The sequence below is a fragment of the Triticum dicoccoides genome, chromosome 5A, assembly GCF_002162155.2.
Source record: "Triticum dicoccoides isolate Atlit2015 ecotype Zavitan chromosome 5A, WEW_v2.0, whole genome shotgun sequence".
Lineage (NCBI taxonomy): Eukaryota > Viridiplantae > Streptophyta > Magnoliopsida > Poales > Poaceae > Triticum > Triticum dicoccoides.
This window is the reverse complement of record NC_041388.1, coordinates 31,291,368-31,298,180: the sequence shown is the minus strand read 5'-3', so window position 1 is coordinate 31,298,180 and position 6,813 is coordinate 31,291,368. Positions and strand designations below refer to the sequence as shown.

The 6,813-nt window shown below is 43.0% G+C and overlaps 1 long non-coding RNA gene across 1 annotated transcript; it reads right to left on the bottom strand.

Moving 5' to 3' along the window:
* Positions 1 to 1,090: 1,090 nt before the first annotated feature.
* Positions 1,091 to 6,475, bottom strand: LOC119296869. The gene is made up of 11 exons (XR_005145419.1): positions 6,444 to 6,475; positions 5,766 to 6,348; positions 5,551 to 5,675; positions 4,995 to 5,067; positions 4,298 to 4,857; positions 4,109 to 4,200; positions 2,797 to 3,123; positions 2,607 to 2,670; positions 2,205 to 2,264; positions 1,760 to 1,956; positions 1,091 to 1,425 (listed from the first exon to the last, which is right to left on the bottom strand). It is a non-coding gene; the product is annotated as an uncharacterized LOC119296869 (long non-coding RNA).
* Between the last annotated feature and the right edge of the window lie 338 nt (positions 6,476 to 6,813).

The window sequence follows — 6,813 nt, the reverse complement described above, 5'->3', positions numbered from 1 at the left end:
ATCGAGAGGGAGGGGGATCGAGATCGAGTGTCCTCATGAATATTCAATATTTTTTCATATGGAATATGAAAAAATATCATCAAATTTGAAAAAATATTCATGAATTCAAAAATTGCCCATGAAATTTAAAAATATTCATGATATCAAAAAGTAAAAAAAAATGCCCATTACTAGTTTAAACTAGTAATGACGCACTATGCAACGGTGCGCCATTAGTAGTTTTGCAAAAAAGTAAAAAAAAATACAGTAGTGGCGCACTCTATGACTGGTGCGCCATTAGTAGTTTGAAAAAATGAAAAAAAACATTTTGTTACTAGTGGCGCACCGTGTGCCTGGTGTGTCATTAGTGTCTTCCACACTAATGGCACACCAACAGATGGTGCGCCATTAGTATATAGTAATGGTGCACCACATGTCTGGTGCGCCATTAGTGTCAATTCCATCTATAGCCCTTTTCCTAGTAGTGTTATGGGCAGATGGGAATTTGTTAATGTCCGGTTGTAGAAAATTTGGCACTTAACTTAATTAAAATGCATCAACCGCGTGTGTAGCCGTGATGGTCTCTTCTCGGCGGGGTCCAGAAAGTGAACACGGTGTTGGAGTTATGCTTGAACGTAAGTAGTTTCAGGATCACTTCTTGATCACTTCTAGTTCACGACCGTACTTTGCTTCTCTTCTCGGTCTCTTTTGCATAAGTTAGCCACCATATATGCTAGTGCTTGCTGCAGCTCCACCTCACTACCTTTCTCCTACCCATAAGCTTAAATAGTCTTGATCGTGAGGGTGTGAGATTGCTGAGTCCCCTTGACTCACAGATTACTTCCAAAACCAGTTGCAGGTGCCGACGATACCGTGCAGGTGACGCAACCGAGCTCAAGGAGGAGCTCGATGAAGATCGTGTCCGTTGTGTTGTTTCATTTCCAGTCGATCAGTAGTGGAGCCCAGTCGGGGCGATCAGGAATCTATTGCATTAGGGGTTGTCTTTCTTTATTTGGTTCCGTAGTCGGACCTTGTTTGTATTCTGGATGATGTAATGCTATATTCATTTATTGTGTGAAGTGGCGATTGTAAGCCAACTCTTTATCCCTTTCATATTCAGTACATGGGATGTGTAAAGATTACCCCTCTTGCGACATGCCTACAATGCGTTTATGCATCTAAGTCGTACTCCAACACGTGGAAGATATAGCCGCATCGTGGGTGTTACAGACTTACATTTAGGAACGGAGGGAGTATGTTGTAGGAAATTATAGAAGTATACTTTGCACTCATGGGATGGATGGATTCGGCCAGCCATCAAAGTATTGCATTGTATCCAACCACCATGATTCCTGCTTTATTATCAAAGAGGCATAGCATGTATTGTCAGCTTCCAAGTAGACTCTGATGGACCAAAATCTATTTCCTCCAACACCCATAGCAGACCTAAAATCAATAAACGAAATGATGTATTTAGACCAGGGATAAACCTGCTCGCATGATGGAGTTATTTGAAGCTAACATTCAGCTGCATCGAGATGGTATGTATCGATTACAATCGACATTTTCATGAATGAGATTACATAAGCATTGAAAACTACTAAATTACTATTTACAGTGATTCATATAAAACAACTCTTGTTTTTACCATAAGTATCGAACGATTCATATCCCTAATTGGAGAGTATATGTAGAAATTCTAAATGGAAGGACGGCTACCATGAGTATACATCAAAAATAATTGCAAACAAGTGTTTGAGAAAACTATCAAAAAACTTACTCAATCATGCTGGATGGCTATCAGCGTATGTGTAGAAAAAGTTGGCCAATTCGCTCTATTTCCTTTGAAACCTCTTTAGTGGGAAGGGGAGATAATAATGGAGATGTTACTTCAAATAGATTTAAGTAACATATGGGTCACTATCAATATACAGTGTCTTGATTTTGAATATCACATACCATATAACAGAATTTAGCCTGCAAGCAAAAATTATGCATTTGGTAATTATACAATGTGCAAGCAAAAATTATGCATTTGGTAATTATATAATATGCAAGCAAAAATTATGCTTCTGGAAGAAGCGGAAGTAAGGAGAAGGCTGACACATAGCTGGACATAAACCAAATAAGTGAATAACACGTACATGCACATTCTTACACCGAGATGTATAAGTGTAAATTGTTCAACAAGTACTTCAGAAAGAAAAGGAATCAGTGCATCTCACCACATGTGCTTTCCTGTTGGTCAGGTCTTTATTGACTCCTTTCCTTTTTCTGTTTTGTTCCTAAAAATATAATTGTTTGCTTAGTACCCATTACCAAAAAAGGCTTTCGCCCCGTTTTGTAAATAAAGCAAACCGTCAAGAGCACACATACACGGACTAGTTCAGTACACACACAATAAACGCAACAATAATACAAAGGTTCTGCTGAGGGCACAACTCAAAAAGCTCAAAACACATAAAAGAAAAGGCGGCCGCAGCCGGCGACGACAACGCCCAGCAGATAGTCATAACTCAAAAGATAATATCATAGCTCCCACTCCAACCCATACAGAAAAGAAGTAATGCGAAAATGAAACTAAACTGAAGCTAGTAAAGCTTGATGAAAAAGAAATCGATGCGCACCTCAACTGCACAAGGCAGCCACTTTACACACGCAACCGCGCACAAATTGGAATTAGTAGCCGACCTGTCCAACACAAACAAAATTTTAGAACAGGCTGTGAATCACATGATATGGACTACAAAGAAACACACAGGTGACAAGCAACAATATAATGACACAAAAGGAAACGATGGAAAGAGGCAGATCAACCTCAGCAAAGGAGAGCAGCCTCTTGCGACCCGATTATCGGACTACTCATGTCACTCCGGCCGGCGAGCCTCCCTCAACTGCCGACACCGGCCGCATCCGCCACTCCACCAACTCTTGTTGCCTCCGCCTATGGGCGTTGGGTTCACCATGACCTCCTGCCCCCGCCCTGAGCTTTACAAACAGAGCACCAGCTTCAAATCGAACACACAGAGAAGAGGTGGAGAGGGCACCTTGTCCATGGCATTGGCACCAGGGTAAGATCCACAACGAGCGAGCTCCTCACGTGGACTAAGCCTGCATCGGGACGCTCCAAGCAGACAAAGAATCCTGCAACAATTAGCCGCAGCATTGATCACAAACAAACATCTCCCCGTTATTACAAAACATGCTACATCTAGAGTTACTAACTGAATCATTTAGCTATCTTCTGAATATGGTAATCAAATTCATCCTTTTGAAGAAAAGTTCAAAGGAATTGTCTAAAACATTATTTTTATTAATTCATTAAGTACTACGAAATCATACCATTTGTATCTATCCGTATCTTAATAAGGATTTGAATTAATCATGTTCATTTTTGTTAAAATATGTGGTAATAACATGGTTCCAGAAATATTGCTTGTGGGGGTTATATACACTTTTTTCTATTGGATTTATCTCCAGCAATGCTGGCAAACTATTCCAAGTAATTTAGAATGACCTAAAATTGGAAATAATCAGGATGACCCTAATTACTCAAATAATTAGCATGGCCCAAAAATTCAAAAAACAAAATATCTAATGTATAGGGTACAAAGAAGGGAGCATATTTGCAAGTAAGATATATACCCATTCACATCACATGAAACATAGTGTTGTAGACCCACTGTCGCTTCTTGTCATTACTACTGCAATTGTACACTCCTAAGTGAATTGTCTATACATTTCTCCAGTGAAGCATCTGAATGGTGAATTATCACGACGCTCAACTTTTGCGGTATCACATAGTTGAGATGAGGTGTAAACGCATACATTGTACTAATTCAGTGTGCGATAGGAAATCTGACTAAAAGTGGTTCTCATCAACGGCCACTACAAAGCAACAATGGTTAGGAGCTGGACAGTTAAAAACAAATGCAAGTCCACATACTGGTAATAATATCTTTTAAAGGATTCCATTGAAAACATAATACCTCACTGGTTTAAATTATTTGGCTCAACTTTCCGAGTTACTATTTTCACCCATTTGCATCGTCTTCCACAAGTCGTTTGACAAGCTTATAGAGAATGTTTGACAAGCTTATAGAGAATCAGTGCATCCTTATTTTCTTACTTAGAAGCACGGGTAGGCCATGGCTCAACCTCCCAATTACGAAGAAGATCAGGAGGAAAAGCAGATCCCCTCCTGCCAGAAGCCCTGTCTTCCTGTGAACGCAAGGGATCGACGGACGAACCGAATGTGTGAATCAAAAACAAACATATATACAAATGAGGAATGACACATCGGGGGTGAGGGGATTACGCGTAGGAGACGAGCTTGGACTGGGCGTCGGCCTGGCTGAGCCTCTCGACCTGGATGACACCCTCGAGGGGCACGCGGTTGTCGTTGACGCTGAGGAGGACGGGGTCATCGGCGGTCGGGGAGCAGGAGGGCCCCTCTCCCGCGGCCGTGTGGGTGGGAGGGGAGGCGTGATGGGGCGCGTCGGTGGCGCCGGAGAGAGCGAGGCGGCGGCACGCGACGCGTGGGCCGCCTTGCGGTCTGAATTTGTGACGTCGCTGCAGTTCACCTAGGGGTCGCTGCCGAGCTTGCAACACCATGGTTGGACCCACGCTTGACAGGTTAAACCAGATTTGAAGCTGTGAAGGCATACATGTTGTGCCGTCAATACCATAAATGGATGATCCTCGCAATACAATTATCTGAGGATGTCTTTCTTTTCTTCATGTCTGTGCTAATCTTGCCAGCTTGCTGAGTTGCCATTGCGGAGAACAAGTGAGTTGACCGACCTAGACGTGCCAACCACTTTTCTGCAGTTTAAAGATCCCCAATGACAATTGTGATCTGTTCCAAACTGGACATATCTGTAGACAAGGACAGAGATTAGAAGCAGCAACCGTTTTGTGTGCACAATGCAATAAAGCAAGTTAGCCGAAACAAGTTTGTTTATAATCAAAATAAAGACTTATAAAGTAACCAGGAAACAGAGATTAGAACATACTTATAGTCATATGTCAGCTTCTCCCCTCTCTGCATGTCAAGAAGAGCAAGCATTCCAACTCTGGTCTCTCCATCTACAGTTCCGAAATAACATGAGACCAGTAGCAAATATCATGGTCCTCAGCATGGATATAAAATAAGAAGTAGTACAATAGAACTAGCCATTTCTGCATCTCTGTGTTTGGTTCACAACTATGATTGATGAACCTGTACTTGTTCCCCTTGTTTGTTGCATCAATGACCATATTGCTACAGACCTCACAAAGATAAAATTCAGTGTAATGTTGTCTCTTCATTTACCATGGTTTTTCCTCACAAGTTTTGTGATCAATAACTACAATATTGTTGCAAGATATATGGATATTAGTTTGATTGCCCAGTGTACATTGTGAGTAACCATAATAATATCAATCAAACAAAAAATGCAATCACATACACATACACAAAATTATTTTCATTGGCACAGCACAATGATCCAATATAATTAGTGAAATTTGTTTAGAGACAAGCATGTGAGTGATTTAGTAACGGGGACAAACAACAGAAAAGGGAACAACCTGGAGACTGTGATGTCGATGAGCCCGTCGTCGTAGTCGACGAGGGAGCAGTGGTCGAATCAGATGTCGAAGGATACATGATTGTTATGGATGCCGTCAATGTCGTGGTTGCGGTCGGCCTCAAACTGGACTAAAATAATTCAGAATTAATACAAGCACAAGCACGAATGAAATTCAGAACTAATATAAGTGCAAGCACGAATGGTAGTAGTTACCTTGCTGCATGGGCCGTCATGTTGGCCAAGCATGTAGCCAAAGGTGTAGGAGACAATAAAGACGAAGGCGTTGAAGAGCATCCAAGCACTGACCCGCGGCACAACACCCGAGCAGTCGACCATGTAGATGAAACCCGAGCCCTGGATTTCCTCCTCCACCAGGTCGTAGTCCAGCGACTCAGCCTCGCCCTCTCCGCCCGCGACCGTGTTATGCTGGTTCTGGCATGGCCCGTTCGCTCCGCTCTGCTCTGCCCAGCCTGCTGCTCAATCTGGTGCGAGGAGGAGGGGTGGTCGCTGATGGTGAGGAGAAGCTAAGGCATCTGCAAACATGTAGTGTAATTTCTTCAGAAAGTTCAATGCCATTGGAGCTGGAGTTTGCAGCCCCGCTGTCCGCTGCAAACACAGCTCAACAAGCCTGGTGCCCACAGACTGCCCAGGAAGCTGCTGTCAATGCCATTGGAGCTGGAGTTTGCAGAATAACGGTGCCCACAGACTGCCCAGGAAGCTGCTGTCAATGCCATTGGAGCTGGAGTTTGCAGCCCCGCTGTCCGCTGCTACTCCAAGGCTGTACGCCACACTGAAGCTGCATACATACATGACCAATCTAATAATCATGATGCCAAGTTAATTTGAAGAAAATATACCAATATGAAAACCTTTTGATGTTTCTTATCATACATTGGGCGTCATCGATGCCGGGAAAGAGAAGCTAATTTCATTCTCACTGCATATATTATCCAGTCACCACGAAATTTTCAGGAAAGAACATGAATATATATGTAACAAGATTCTGATTCTGCAAGGCAGATGCTTACAAGATCGATCGATGAGGACCCCTGCTTCTGGTGCGGGCTCGAAGGGCAGGAAGAACAGAGGAATGTTTCTGCGATTTATGCCATGACATTACACGAGGAGACCCGGATGCAGAGAATGAATGGCAGATGAGGGGTGTGGAAAGAGGCGAGGAAGAAAGATGGGGTGGTGGCGGCAGAAGAATAGAAAGGAGAGGTGGTGGTGGCGGCGGCGGCGGCGGCGAGGAGGAGAACGA